Source organism: Sapajus apella, unplaced genomic scaffold (assembly GCF_009761245.1).
Source record: "Sapajus apella isolate SASKATOON/1434 unplaced genomic scaffold, GSC_monkey_1.0 scaffold7, whole genome shotgun sequence".
Lineage (NCBI taxonomy): Eukaryota > Metazoa > Chordata > Mammalia > Primates > Cebidae > Sapajus > Sapajus apella.
In genome coordinates this window covers 3,726,961-3,742,105 of record NW_022436947.1, presented here as the reverse complement: position 1 = coordinate 3,742,105, position 15,145 = coordinate 3,726,961, and the positions used below count along the sequence as shown (strand labels likewise).

General features: G+C 45.0%; 1 non-coding gene and 1 pseudogene across 2 annotated transcripts; both read left to right on the top strand.

Moving 5' to 3' along the window:
• The first annotated feature begins 708 nt into the window (after positions 1–708).
• On the top strand, positions 709–812 carry LOC116550478. The gene has a single exon (XR_004268440.1). It is a non-coding gene; the product is annotated as a small nucleolar RNA U13 (small nucleolar RNA).
• Positions 813–1,671: 859 nt separating this feature from the next.
• On the top strand, positions 1,672–4,657 carry LOC116550046 (annotated as a pseudogene). Its single transcript, XR_004268212.1, has 2 exons — positions 1,672–2,693; positions 3,863–4,657. The product of XR_004268212.1 is annotated as a protein RCC2 pseudogene (transcript).
• The last annotated feature ends 10,488 nt before the right edge of the window (positions 4,658–15,145 follow it).

Below are 15,145 nucleotides of genomic sequence, written 5' to 3'. Positions count from 1 at the left end.
GTGGAGTAGGGTGAACCCTAAACCAATAAGACTGTGTCCTCATGAAAAAGGGAAATTTGGACACAGAAAACACACAGGATGAATGTCAGATGAAGATGGAAACAGAGGTAATGGTGGTGCTTCTACAACGCAAGAAATGCCAAAAGTTGCCAACAACCACAAGAAACTAGGCAAAAGGCATGCAACAGGTTTCCCCCCAGGCCGGAAGGAATCAACATAGCCAATACCTCAATCTCAGACTTCTAGCCTTCAGGACTGTGAAACACTATAGTTCTGTTCTTTAAGCCACCCAGTTTGTGGAACTTAGTTATATCAGTTTTACAAACGAAGACACCATGTCTCAGAAAAGATTTCCTGTCTCTAGCTAACATCGGCTGTAAAAAATGTCCTTACCAAGTCAATCTTTTGCTGAGCCTAAGTACTGACAACCAATAATCTTGACCTTTTGGCGACTTTTGCAACCCCAAAGAGGTATTTCTTAACCCAAATCAATTTTTCTTATCAGTGGCCTTTGATCAGCTATGTAGAAAGATCCATCAGTAGTGATGCAGCCTGCCTGAAAAAGGAGGGGAGACCTATGGCATGCCATGCACCCTTTGAAACATACTGGTCCACAGAAACATACCAGGCTGGAGTGGCAAGGACATCCTGCCCCAGTGCACGGAATGTTTCTGGATCTGCAGTGTTTCTTGATAAGGATGTTTCTTGATATTTTTGTAGTTCATGAGCATAATGACTGGGTGTTCATGTGCACGTGTGAGATGTGCCACCCTCAAACCTTGTTACGACATCAGCACATTACCCGTATGACATGAAAAAAAAATGTTCCATATCCCTGACAGTTTTCCAGGAGGGCCCCCTTCAGGCACTGTCGTCCCATCCACAGTGAAGGACACAGCACCAGGAGAGGGCATTGGAGTGGCACAGGCAATGATCCCGTGTCTTCAGCCTTCGACACATTGAGGTGTGTGCATTCCAAGGCCACAGTCACAGGGATTGACAAAATTGAACAAACTCATATTTCCAAGACTTGGTATTTCTCAGAACTCTCAAAATTTCAGGCTTCTGCTGATAACTTCAATGTCTGCTTCTTGAATCAGAATCCTCCCTGAATCTGAATGGTAGCCTTAACGTTTCTACTCCACACATGAAGTCTCCAAATTCTCACTTTAGCTTCTTCCACTCTAGTCTCTGCCTCCCATTCATGAGAAACAGGATTAGACAGTAATGCCCAACTAATAGGCTTACTCTCTCACCTAAGGGGCATTTTGGTAAAAGGCTTTTACTGGCGGGTCATATCTCTTCTGGCAGGTCTTATCTCCCTTGGCATCTCTGTTTGGATTCTTCAGGATCCCAGCTTGAGCTCAGGCTGCCCTCCCTGGATGTACTAACTACCTAGCTTGGGGCAAGATTCTCCTTTTTGCCAGGGCACATGCTTGCCTGATTTAGCTCAAAGCAGATCAGACTTTCTTAATCAGGCCATATTCTCTTCCCTCTTTGCCTTCTGCACTCCAAGCTCGAACCAAAACTTGGTTCCTTTATGAAAGATTTCACTGAAGGCCACACTGAAGCATCCAGCACAATCTTCTAACCGAGCACCAAAGCCTGAGGCTTGGAAGGCACATGGTCCAAGTTTCAAAACATAAGTTACACATTAAGTGAATCTGGTGAATGGGCTGGAGCTCTGGTCTGGTGGGGAGTGCTGGGGGTGCTGGGGAGAACAGGAAGGGGAGGGGGTGTGGGAGGAAGCCCTCCTATCTGTCTTTTATTAATAGTTGCTTGTCCGTTTACCCTCTGGTTTCTCATCACTCCAGCCAGCAGAGACCAGCTCAGGACGAAGCCTGGGCAGTAGCCTGGGAGGAACTGGGCTTCGGAACCACAGGGGCCCAGGTGCGCCAGGGAAGCGCAGAGGTCCCAGCGTGTGGGCAGGAAGCTCAAGTGACAGCTCCAGTAGACCCTGGCGGGGGCAAGGGCACAGCACAAATGGCTACATATGTGAACAAAGTGCGCGGTGGGGCACGGTGGTTGCGGAGCCTGAGCACACCAAGGAGTGCATCAGACTTCAAGGGTCAAACTGCAAGGAGGCAGCTTTTGATTTTGGGGGCAACGAACTAGGACTTGATGGGCCGAAAGGAAGTGTCTAAACAGCAAGCTGCTTACCGCAATCTCCATCAGAAGTTGTGGGACGGATAGCGGTCTGGGGTTTGTGTGCTGCGCACAGTACCCTCATCACCACACAAGGGAAGCTGTGGATTTGGGGTCAGAATGAGAAGGAGCAGCTGGGACCCGGCGACACCAAGAGAATGGAGGCCCCCAGAGTCACTGAGGGTCTCTACCAGGAAGTGAGTGTGTAGGCAGCTTGCGGGCGGAACCTCACCTTGGCCTTGATGGAAACTGGCTCTGCGTTTGCATTTGGGGAGAACAAGATGGGGCAGCTGAGCCTCCGCAGCCACACAGAAGCAACCCCAGCCCCGAGCAGATCATGGACAACGGGCAGCCAATTACCAGAATGGCCAGTAGAAATGAATTCAGTACAATGGGTGGCAAAGAAAACCTACTCGATATGCTCAGCTTGGACCCAGGCACAGGGAATAGTGTAAGACTGCAAGCTGGTGGCGGTGCCCGGGCGAGTGGCCCACTTTCACTGAGAATGAAAGATGGGCAGATGCTGCCTGTACCAAAGGTGGTTGTGTGTTGAGAGAAGCAGCAATAGAGGAAGGGTTTACAGTGTGCCTACATAAACTGGTTATATGTATAAAAGAAATCATGAACAATAAACTGTAGAAGGCCTCTCTATGCCTCATGTTCCAGTGCAGGGTGACCTAGGCTCTGTTACCATAAACATTGTGTTCAAGGACATAAAACCCCTTCGTAGCACTAAGACGTAACCAGACTTGTAGGATCCTTGTAAGGCCCGTGATCCACTAGCTGCACATATAATAGACTAAAGAAAACCACATGTTCTTATTTTGTGAAACTCACAAACTGCCACTGTTATCAATCTTTAGAATGACACACCAGCTCCGGCTCACTGATTCAGTTCTGGCTCACTGAGTCACTCCACCATCATGTCACCCTCTCCCCACCATCACTCTACCCCTACCCTATAGATCAAAGTGATAGTAACCAATAAATACTGTGAGAGATCAGAGCTCAGGGCCTTCACTGCCTCCAGTAATAAGTGATGGCCCTCAGTCCCACTTTCACTCTTAATCTGTCTTTTCCTCAACCCTTTGTCACCACTGAACTCGGGGTACCCACAGGTGATGTGGGGGCTGGTTCCCTATAGTTGTGAGACCAGGAGAGCAGGACAGGGACCTGTCCCCATTTTCCATACACACTGTGCTGACCAAAGCTACATCCAACCTTGCAGCCACGCAACCACAAATGTTTCCTTTCACAAAAACATGCTAATCAAATCTGAGACAGAGTATTCTGAGCACAAGCATCTCAGCTAACAGCAGGGACTTTGCAAAAGATGCTCCCCAATGCATTTGCCCAATACTGTCCTAGCCTGTCCTAACCTGGCCTTTGCTTCATTTCAGTAGTAAAAATCACACCCCTGGTGGAGATTTAAGATGCTAATAAGACATGGATCACATGAAGAAGCGTGGCCAGAGACTGCATAGGTGCCACTGCCAGACCACCCCAAACATGCAATGATGTCACATGGAGGAGCTCCAAAGCAAATGAAACCCCAAACTAACCTGCTGTCGGGGAGCTAGCTGCAGGTCTCTTTCCCGTTGCTACTATCCCTTCTGCTCAAGCTGAAAGCTCCAATAAACTGCCTTGCTCAAGCCCATCTCACATTCTTAGTCTATTTCTATTTACTAAGAGTCAAGAACCCACCAGCCAGTGACAGTTGTGAACGATGTGGCCTGTGATGCTAACCACACATTGATTCTGGACTCTGAGTAATGAGTCTTCTCCTGGGGCTTTGGTGGCTATGGTTGGCTGGGCCACTCAGAACAGAAGGATGAGATGGTCCCCACTTGGTGAAGTTAGAGTTTGACTTCCTTGGGTATGAGGTATCCCAGATCCATGTTGGTTACGCCTGATCCTTTGCTGTCTGTGAAATTGGTGTCTCGTTTTCTGGGAAGCCCAATATCTCCCATGAATCCACCATGTACCTGAAAGCAGTGCAGGACCTCTGTGGCTGAAGAATCCAGAGCCTGGCTTTTGGGAAGAGTAGCAGCATTGTGGCCGCCGATGAGGGCACCATCAGCTGGGTGCCATCATCAACCTTTAGGTAATTGGGCTACAGGGGCCACGAGCCCAAGTCTTCCACTGCAGCCCAAGAGGTGAAGACTCTGGATGGCATCTTTTCAAAGCAGGTCGCCATAGGCTACTCCTTGGTGATAGCGAGAGATGATAGTGAGACCAAGAAAGAGAAGATCAAGAAACTGCTAGGCTACAACCCCTGGACCCTTTGATGCTCCTGAGGAATCCTGCAACTCCACACGTCTCCCAGAAGCTGTCATTTCCCTGTACACTGAAAGGTAAAGTTGAACAAGGAATTTCAAAAAGCAAATGTTGGTCAAAGATGCATTTTCATTAGACTCCCTGAGGTTCCGTTTTCACAAGAGAACCAATGTTAATTATCCTTTTCTGTATACTTTTTAAAGTCGGTTTTTTTCTCTCTTCATGTTTAATTAAAATATTTCACATACTTGGAAAAAATATGAATTGAACCTCATATTTTAAAAATACGAGTCGTTGGCCAGGCACAGTGGCTCACACCTGTAAGCCCAGCACTTTGGGAGGCAAAGGCAGGCAGATCACGACCTCCAGAGATCAAGACCATCTGGGCCAACATGGTGAAACCCTGTTTCTACTAAAAATACAAAAATTAGCCGGGTGTGGTGGTGCTGCCTGTAGTATCAGCTACTCGGGAGGCTGAGACAGGAAAATGGCTTGAACCTGGGAGGCAGAGATTACAGTGAGCCAAGATCGTGCCGCTTCACTCTAGCCTGGCTACAGAGTGAGACTCTGTCTCATAAATAACTAAATAAAATTAAAAAATGAAAAATATGAGTTGCTATAAAACAGTGGTAGACACATCCAGACTCCCAATGAGGACTGTGTTTCCCGTTATCCTTCACCCAAATTAACTCAGCCAATTCTAACTTTCAGGAGTATTCACTTGTTATGCCCCACTTCCATACAGCTATATTTCCATCAGGATGTTATTAGTTCCTAGTAACAGAAATGCAATTCAGACTAGTTTAAGCAGAAATGGCGAATTCAATTTGTCACAGAACTGGAAACAAAGAAGTGCAAGGGTAAAGTGGCTTTATGCAGCTAGAACTAGGGCTCAAACAGTGTGTTTACAACTCGTGACTGGTCCCCACCCCCACGTGGACTAGCTGTCTCCAGACAGCAGGCATGATAGCTCTCAGCAACACTGGACTCTCCTTTAACCAGACTAGGTACCCAGAAGAGAGTGAGGGTCTTTCGTAATAGCTCTGTCAAGGAAGTAATCCTGGGTAGAACTCTGATTGGCTAGCATGCATCATGCTGGAACCAATGATGATGGCCTGGGGCAGTGTGAATGGAGGGGCTTGAGACATAAACTCATCCCTGTGCAGAGAAGAGGAAAGAGAAGGATGAGGGAGACGTCCGGAGGGGGAAGGAAAGGCGAGAGGGTAGGAGCGGTGGAACTAGAGGAGGACTGAGGGAGAAGGAATCATAAGGAACTACAATCCTGCCTGAATCACCAGAAATAGGTTGCCCCAAGAAGCAGACAAAATAAGAGATGTCTGAACAAAGACTTTCAGGATATAGAGATAAATAAAATTTAAAAGCTATTGGAACCCACATTAAGTAAGCCCTGAGTGAGATGTGACTATGATCTGAGTCACACATGGTTGCAACTTCTGTGCTCAGATAGATTAACTCACTGTCCTATTTTTCTTGTTCTGCACAATAACTAGACAGAATTAGACTACACCACAGATAAATGCCTCCTGCTTTCTTCATTAATGACCCTGGTTATAGATTCACTTCCCCTTTGTTGCCTCACTTTGCTTAGACCAGATGACAGAAAACACATGACTATTACACCCTCTGTAAAAAATGCTAAATGCCCCTTCCCAAAAGAAAACACTGTCTATAACCAATCACATTGCTGTAACTAGGCACCAAACCTGTATAAACAGTGTTGTAATCCCACTAAACTCTCGGTCTCTGCCTATGTAAATGAAATCTTAAATTCCCTACTTCAGAATGCTGACCCCATTCCTTTGGAGTTGGTGTTTCTGGCTGGTCCATCCTCACCCTTTGAGCTTGAATAAACTCTCTTTAAATTAGGTTCTGAACCTTTTGATCATTTTAGGTTGACAGGAGTTTTGGAGTACTAGGTTTTAGCTTCCAGCTTCCCTCATTTCAGATTCCCACAAAAATGATAGAGTAGAAATCTCTATCAGTGCTGAAAATCGAGAAGATTGCTGCCTATCAGAGGGTGTAAATGAGAAGAAGCTGTCAAAGTATAATTTTTTTAAAAATCACACTTTGGGAGGTCGAGGCAGGCGGATCACAGGTCAGGAGTTCAAGACCAGCCTGACCAACATGGTGAAATGCTGTTTCTACTAAAAATACCAAAAATTAGGCCGGGCGCAGTGGCTCAAGCCTGTAATCCCAGCACTTTGGGAGGCCGAGGCGGGTGGATCACGAGGTCAAGAGATCGAGACCATCCTGGTCAACGTGGTGAAACCCCGTCTCTACTAAAAATACAAAAACATTAGCTGGGCATGGTGGTGCGTGCCTGTAATCCCAGCTACTCAGGAGGCTGAGGCAGGAGAATTGCCTGAACCCAGTAGGCGGAGGTTGCAGTGAGCTGAGATAGCGCCATTGCACTCCAGCCTGGGTAACATGAGTGAAACTCCGTCTCAAAAAAAAAAAAAAAAATTAGCCAGGCATGGTGGTGCACATCTATAATCCCAGACACTTGGAAGGCGGAGGCAGAAGAATTGCTTGAACCTGGGAGGTGGAGGTTGCAGTGTGCCGAGATCACACCACTGCACCACAGCCTGGGCAACAGAGCAAGACTCCATCAAAAATAAAAAAAAAGATTCTTATATAAACATAAGATGAGTACATACCAGTGACTTAATTATCTCATTAATGATGGAAACAGAAAAATGGTAAAAAGAACTACCAAGAGAATTGGAGAAAGTGAAGTACTTTCAGCAGCTGAAAGAAAGGATGCTTGGATCAAATTGCCCATTTAGATCCAAACTAGTTTAGCCTTCTGAACGGCAATACAACTATATAACTTTTGAGTTTACCTTTTCTATCAGATTTAATAATTAACATCTCTACAATAAAAGATCCATTTGCATTGTTATTGGACAAAAGTCACTTTCATCGCTATCAGGTTTCTATTAGTTATCAACTACCCTTACAAAATTGCAAATTATCCTATTAAATGATTAATTCAGCTGATCTGGGATATGCAAACCCTGCTCCTTCCAAAGAAAGGTCCAGCCATTAACCACCTATTGGCAGATAACCTCTAAGGCCTTGGAATGTCATTCCTGAGAAGAATGTCTTGGCTTATCTGGGGCTTTGGGCCACACTAGACAGTTTATGCTAACAACGTGATTTATTAAGAGGGGCAGGGAGGGAGATGGCTACATGATGTCAGTTTGACTTCAAAGGGCTCGAGACTGAGTAAGGCCAGCTATGTGGGCACTCCAAGCCTATATGAGTGACCTCCTATAAAAACCCTGGATCTCAAAGTTTAGATGAGTTTCCTTGGTTGACAATACTGCTTATGTGTTGTCACACACCACTGCTGGAAAAATTAAACACTATCCATACAACTCCACTGAGAGAGAACAAGTGGAAGTCTGTGCCTGGTCTCTCTCTTGGACTCTGCCATATTCTCCTTTTACCTTGGATAACAAATCTATACTCTTTTTCTGTAATAAACCATAACCATGGGTAGAACAGCTTTTCTGAGTTCTGTGGTTCCTTCTAGCAAATCACTGAACCAGAAGGTGGTCTTAGGAACCCCATACCACAAATAATTAACAGCAAATCCAAAAAAGTTACAAAGCTTCCCCAGGGGAATCAGTCCTTGAGGAAACCTGCTAGACACTGCCCACAATGACACTGAAAGTGGACGCTCATTTTTTTAATCCACTTTCACATTTTAGATAATTTTTCTTAATGTATCTTAGAGAAAATACAAAGTTTTATGCTTTCATGAGTTGTGGCAGGAATACAATAATACCTTTAATGTCATGATAGGCCCTTATCTACTCTACAAATTTGTGGTAACAAAGTATATTGAAATCTGCATGAATCATCCTGATGCCCACAGAAAATAGATGACTGTGCAAACTGACCAATACTGAATACACACCCCTTGATAAAGAATTTTGCCTTCATAGTAAACTATTTTTAATGTATTTATATTGTTATACGTACACGAGTATATATAAATACATACACTCACAGTAAAGTACATGAAGTACACTAAGTGTACATCTCAGTGATTTTTTTTACATATACAGCTAGTGCTCGACTTACGACCATGATCGGGACCGGCAGACCGGTCGTAACACGATTTGGTTGTAAGTTGAGTAGGCTATATGTACAGTTGAAATGGTGCACACGGATATGGTAGTGCTGCTGGAAGCTGGTCCACACTGTCGTACGTCCAGCTGGGCAACGTTTGCGCTGCCAGACACAGAGCAGTCATGGCTAGCGATTGTGGTCGTAAAGTTGAATGGTCGTAAGTTGCATAGGTCGTAAGTCGATCAATATCTGTATACACAGCTGTATTATTCTTTTTTGCATTGCTATAAAGAAATACCTGAGATGGGGTAATTTATAAAGAAAAGAGGTATGATTGGCTCACAGTTTCACAGGCTTTTCAGGAAGCACGATGCTGGCCATCTGCTCAGCTTCTGGGGAGGCCTCGGGAAACTTACAATACAGGTATTGATCAACTTATGACCTATGCAACTTACGACCATTCGACTTTACGACCACAATCGCTAGCCACGACTGCTCTGCGTCTGGCAGCGCAAACATTGCCCAGCTGGGTGTACGACCGTGCGGACCAGCTTCCAGCAGCACTACCATCTCCGCGTGCATATAGCCTACTCAACTTACGACCAAATCGTGTTACGACCGGTCTGTCGGAACCAGTCGTGGTTGTAAGTCGAGCACTAGCTGTAGTGGGAGGTGAAGGAAAAGCAGGCTTATCTTACATGGCCAGAACAAGAGCAAGAGGGTGCAGTGGGGGTTAGGGAGGTGCCACACACTTTTAAACAACCAGATTTTGTGAGAACTCTAGCAGTAGAATAGCATCAAGGAGATGATGCTAAACCATTCATGAAGGATCCACCCTCACAATCCAATCACCTCCTACTGTGCCCCACCTCCAACACTCAGGATTACCATTTGACATGAGATTTGGGTGGGGACACAGATACAAACCGTATCATTCTGACCCTGCCCCCCACCTCTTCCCACCAAATCTCACATCCTTCTCACATTTCAAAATACAATCATGTCTTCCCAACAGTCCTCCAAAGTCTTAACGCTTTCCAGCATTAACTCAAAAAGCCACAGTCTCACCTGAGACAAAGCAAGTCCCTTCTATCTATGAGCCTGTAAAATCAAAAACAAAGTTAGTCACTCCCAGTATAGGCATTGGGTAAATACTCTTGTTCCATAAGGGAGAAATTGGCCAAAATAAAGGAACCACAGGCCCCATGCAAGTCTAAAACCCAGCAGAGCAGTCATTAAATATTAAAGCTCCAAAATAATCTCCTTTGACTCCATGTCCCACATCCAGGATATACGGTCAAAGGGGTTGACTCCCAAAGCCTTGTGCAGCTCCACCCCTGTGGCTTTGCAGGGTTCATCCCTTTCAGCTGCTCTCAAGGGCTGGTGTTGAGTGCCTGAAGCTTTTCCAGGCTCAGGGTGCAAGCTGTCAGTAGCTCTACTATTCAGAGGTCTGGAGGATGGTGGCCCTCTTCGCACAGCTCCACTAAGCAATGCCTTAGTGGAGACTCTCTAGGGGCTCCAAACCCACATTTCCCCTTTGCACTGCTCTAGTAGAGGTTCTCCATGAGGGCTATGCCTCTGCAGCAGGCTTCTTGGGACATCAGGCTTTTCTATACATCCTCTGAAATCTAGGCAGAAGCTCCCAAGACTCAACTCTTACATTCTGTGCACCTGAAGGCTTAACACCACTTGGAAGCCGCCAAAGCTTACAACTTGCACCCTCTGAAGCAGAGGCCCAAGCTGTTCCTGGGCCCCTTTAAGCCATGGCTGGAGCTGGAGTGACTGGGATGGAGGGAGCAGAGTCCCAAGGTTGTATAGGGTAGCGGGGCCCTGGGCCTGGCCCACAAAACCATTCAGTCCTGCTATGCCTCTCGGCCTGTGATAGAAGGGGCTGCCAAGAAGGTCTCTGAAATGCCTTCAAGGCCTTTTTCACTGTCTTGACTGTTAGTGCTTGGCTCCTCTTCACTTATGCAAACCTCTGCAGCCTGCCTGAATTCCTCCCCTGAAAAATGGGTTTTTCTTTTCTGCCACATGGCCAGTCTGCAGACTTTCCAAACTTGTTGCTGTGCTTTTGTTTTACATATGTTCCAGTTTCAGATCATTTCTTTGCTCATGCATATAAGCATAGATGGTTAGAAGTAGCCAAACCACCTCTTGAATACTTTGCTGCTTAGAAATTTCTTCCACCAGATACCCTAAATCATCACTCTCAAGTTCAAAGTTCCACAGATCCCTAGAGCAGGGACACATTGCGCCCAGACTCTTTGCTAAAGCTTAGCAAAAGAGACCTTGACCCCAGTTCCCAATATGTCCCTCAGTTCCATCTGAGACCTCCTCAGCCTGGACTTCATTGTTCATATCACTGTCAGGCTTTTGGTCACAACAATTTAACAAGTCTCTAGGAAGTGCCACATGTTCCCTCATCTTCCTGTCTTCTTCTGAGCCCTCCACACTCTTCCAACCTCTGCCCATTACCCAGTTCCGAAGTCACTTCCACATTTTGGGGTATCGTTATAGCAATGCCCCACTCTTCAGTACCAGTTTTCTGTGTTAGTCCATTCCTGCATTGTTACTAAGAAATACCTGAGATTGGTAATTTATAAAGAAAAGAGGTTTCATTGGCTCATGGTTCCAGAAGCTGTACAGGAAGCATGATGCTGGTTATCTGCTCAGCTTCTGGGGACCCCTCAGGAGACTTACAGTCATGGCAAAACACAAAGGAGAAGCAGGCTCATTTTATACAGCCAAAGCAGGAATAAGAGAGGGCAGGAGAGAGGTGCTACACAGTTTGGTTGTTTGTTTGTTTGAGACGGAGTCTTGCTCTGTTCCCAGACTGGAGTGCACTGTCTGGATCTCGGCTCACTGCAACCTCCGCCTCCGGGGTTCAAGTGATTCTTTTGCCTCAGCCTCCCAAGTAGCTGAGACTACAGGTGCGCACCACCATGCCCAGCTAATTTTTGTATTTTTCAGTGGAGACAGGGTTTCACCATGTTGGCCAGGATGGTCTCAATCTCCTGACCTTGTGATCTGCCTACATTGGCCTCCCAAAGTCCTGGGATTACAGGCATGAGCCACCCCACCTGGCCCACACTTTTAAACGAAAGATTTCATGAGAATTATATCACTAGAACAACACCAATGGAATGGTACTAAACCATTCACAAAGGATTCATCCCTTCATGATCCAATCACCTCCTACCAGGCCTCCCCTTTAACACTAGGAATTACAATTAGACATGAGATTTGGGCGGAGACACAGATCCAAACCATACCAACACCCATGCCACTGACACCCAGATCAACAGATAAAATATTTCCAGCACTCCAGGAGGCTCTCACCTCCTTCTCAATTCATATCCTCCTTCCAGAGAAACCAGCATTATGATTTCTCTTTTTTGCAGCATTTACTAACTTTCGTAGCAAAGAAATTTCAGCTTTGTTTAGTTCCTAGTGATTGCAAAGTTACATATCCTGAAGCGACATTGGAAACGACATGAAGACTAGACTCTGTTATTTGTAGACTTCTTTATGCAAAAATAATTTGAGCTTGGTCATGCTCAAATAATGCTCAAAAATACAAATAATGTATTTTTGTTTTCTTGTTATAATATGTATCAGAAGAAAAGGGCCAGACATGATGTTCATGCCCGTAATTCCAACACTTTGGGAGGCTGAGGCTGGAGAACCACTTGAGGCCAGGAGTTCAAGACCAGCAAAACATTGTAAGATCCCCCACCTGCACAAAAGAAGAGGACTCTGAGACTTCGATTGTTTTGTTTCTTTGTTGCCTTTTGTCTAAAAACTTATTTACTAAAGATTTAGACACAAACTTTTTAATTACTGCGTTTATTAAATAATAAATTAAGACCAGAAACTACAGAAATACAATCCCCTGGGTACAGTTATGTAATCTTTTTGTTATTTAATCTACCCTTGATTTCATCACTAAACGTGGCTATATTTCAAATAATCTTTGAATTGTTTTCTTTTTTTTTTTCCTTCAGTTGTTCTTATTGGAGATTTTCTGTTTCAGAAATCTCTGCCCAGCATTACTCATGTGTGGCTTAAAATCCATACGTGGCTTTTTTCCTATATATATATATATTTTTTTTTTTTTGAGACGGAGTTTCGCTCTTGTTACCCAGGCTGGAGTGCAATGGCGCGATCTCGGCTCACCGCAACCTCCGCCTCCTGGGTTCAGGCAATTCTCCTGCCTCAGCCTCCTGAGTAGCTGGGATTACAGGCACGTGCCACCATGCCCAGCTAATTTTTTGTATTTTTAGTAGAGATGGGGTTTCACCATGTTGACCAGGATGGTCTCGATCTCTTGACCTCGTGATCCACCTGCCTCGGCCTCCCAAAGTGCTGGGATTACAGGCGTGAGCCACCGCGCCTGGCTCCTATATATTTTTTAAGCTTTCTTCAGGTATAATTGACATATAAAAATTGTGTATGTTCAAGGTATATAATGTGATATATTGATATACCTATACGCTGTGAAATGACTTGCACAATTAAGCTAATTAACATAGCCATCATCTCACATAGGTATCTTTTCCTTTTTGTGTATTTTGTAAGAATACATAAAATCTATCCTAGCAAATTTTGAGTATAAAGTACAGTATTACTAACCATAGTCACCATGCCATACATTAGGTTTCCAGAACTTACTCATCTTCCAACTGCAAGGTTGTATCCTTTGACCACCATCTCATTTCCGCCCAGCACCCCAACCTTGTTACTACCCTTCTATTCTTTGTTTCTATGGATTAAACTATTTTAGATTCCATATCTAAGTATTCATCTTCTTGTATCTGATATTTCAGTTAGCAAAATATCCTCCAGATTTATCTACATTGTTGCAAAAGGTAAGGTTTCTTTCTTTGTTAAGGCTGAATGATAGTTTGTTATATGTGTGTGTGTGTACACTTGATATATATCTCAAGTGTAAATATATATTTGGTCTCTGTCCCTGGTTCCTGTCACACAGCTGCTAAAATCCTTGGAATCTTCAAACTGATATGTCTTTTTGTATGCTAATGGATGGCTGATCACTGAGTACTCTTAAGTTGCCAGGGGTGCCAACCATGTGATTGGAGGGTTGGAACTTTCAGTCCCACACCCACCTCTAGGGAGGAAAGAGGGGTTGAAGGTTGATTTGGTCATCAAAGGACAATCGTACTTACCCAATGAAGTCTCCATTAAAAATCGAAAGATGGCTGGGTGAGGTGATTCATGCCTGTAATCCTAGCACTTTGGGAGGCTGAGGCAGGCAGATCACCTAAGGTCAGGGGTTTAAGACCAACCTGACCAACATGGTGAAACCCCGTCTCTAATAAAAATACAAAAATTAGCCAGGTGTTGTGGTGCACACTTGTGGTCCCAGTTACTCAGGAGGCTGAGGAAGAAGAATTGCTTGAACCCAGGAGGCAGAGGTCGCAGTGAGCCAAGATCATACCGCTGTGCTCCAGCCTGGGCAACAGAGAAGAGACTCTGTCTCCAAAAAAAAAAACAAACCCTAAAGAAACAGGGTTTGGAGAACTTCCTGGTTGGTGAACACATTTACATACTGGAAGGATAGTGTACCCCAACTCCATAGTTTTAGGGACAAGAAAACCTCCTCCACGCAGGCTGACCCCCTCTCCCCCTGACTGCTCTGCAGCTGCATTCCTAAGCCCCTACCTAGGCACCACATCAAGGCTGCCAGAGGCGCTACAGCTAAGCAAAGCCTGATTGCAGCCTTCCAGGCAGCTCAAGGGAGGACAGGGAAAACATGTTGGTTATCCACACTTGTAAACTTCTGTTTGACACATATCTGTAAAAAAACCTCCTGGTTTCTCTCTTTTTTTAAAAGACTGCTGCCACAAAAGTCACAGATGTATTGTAGGTCTGTTACAAGTTAACAAGCTATCTCTGTGCCTGTTACCAGTGGATAGATTACCTCAGTCTAAAACCCCCTGATGCCCCCTTACCCCATATAAACCCCTCGTTTTGTGAGCTCGGGGCTGCCTACTCTGATTGTTATGGAGCAGCCTGGCAGGTTAATAAAACTTGCTTGCCTGACTTTGGGTCTATTCTCCTTTCTCTCAGCTACCCTTACATGCAGGGATGAAAGCTCCTAGGCTCAGGACGCTTCCAGACACCACTCTGTGTGTCTCTTCATCTGGCTGTTCATTTGTATTCTTTAAAATATCCTTTGTAATAAATAGGTGGATTAAGTAAAATATTTCCCTGAGTTTTGTAAGCCACTCTAGCAAATTAACAGAATTCAAGGAGGGGGTCTCGAGAACCCCAATTTAGAACTGATCACTCAGAAGCACAGGTCACAACTTGAGGCTTACCATTGGCATCTGAAATGGGGCAGTCTCAAGGGACTGAATCCTAACCTGTAGGATCTGACTTTATCTCTAGGTAGGTGGTGTGTGTCAAAATTGAGTTAAGCTGTAGGGCACCCAGTTGGGGTCTGCTGGAGAATGGCTTCAAGTGTGAGGAAGAGCCCCTGCACATTTTGCATTAGAAGTGTTGTGCTGAGTGGTCTGTGAGATTAGGAAAAACATTTTGGTGTTTCCCATCTCTAACAGTGGACATCCTTGTCTTGTCCCCAGTCTTAGAGAAAAGGTTT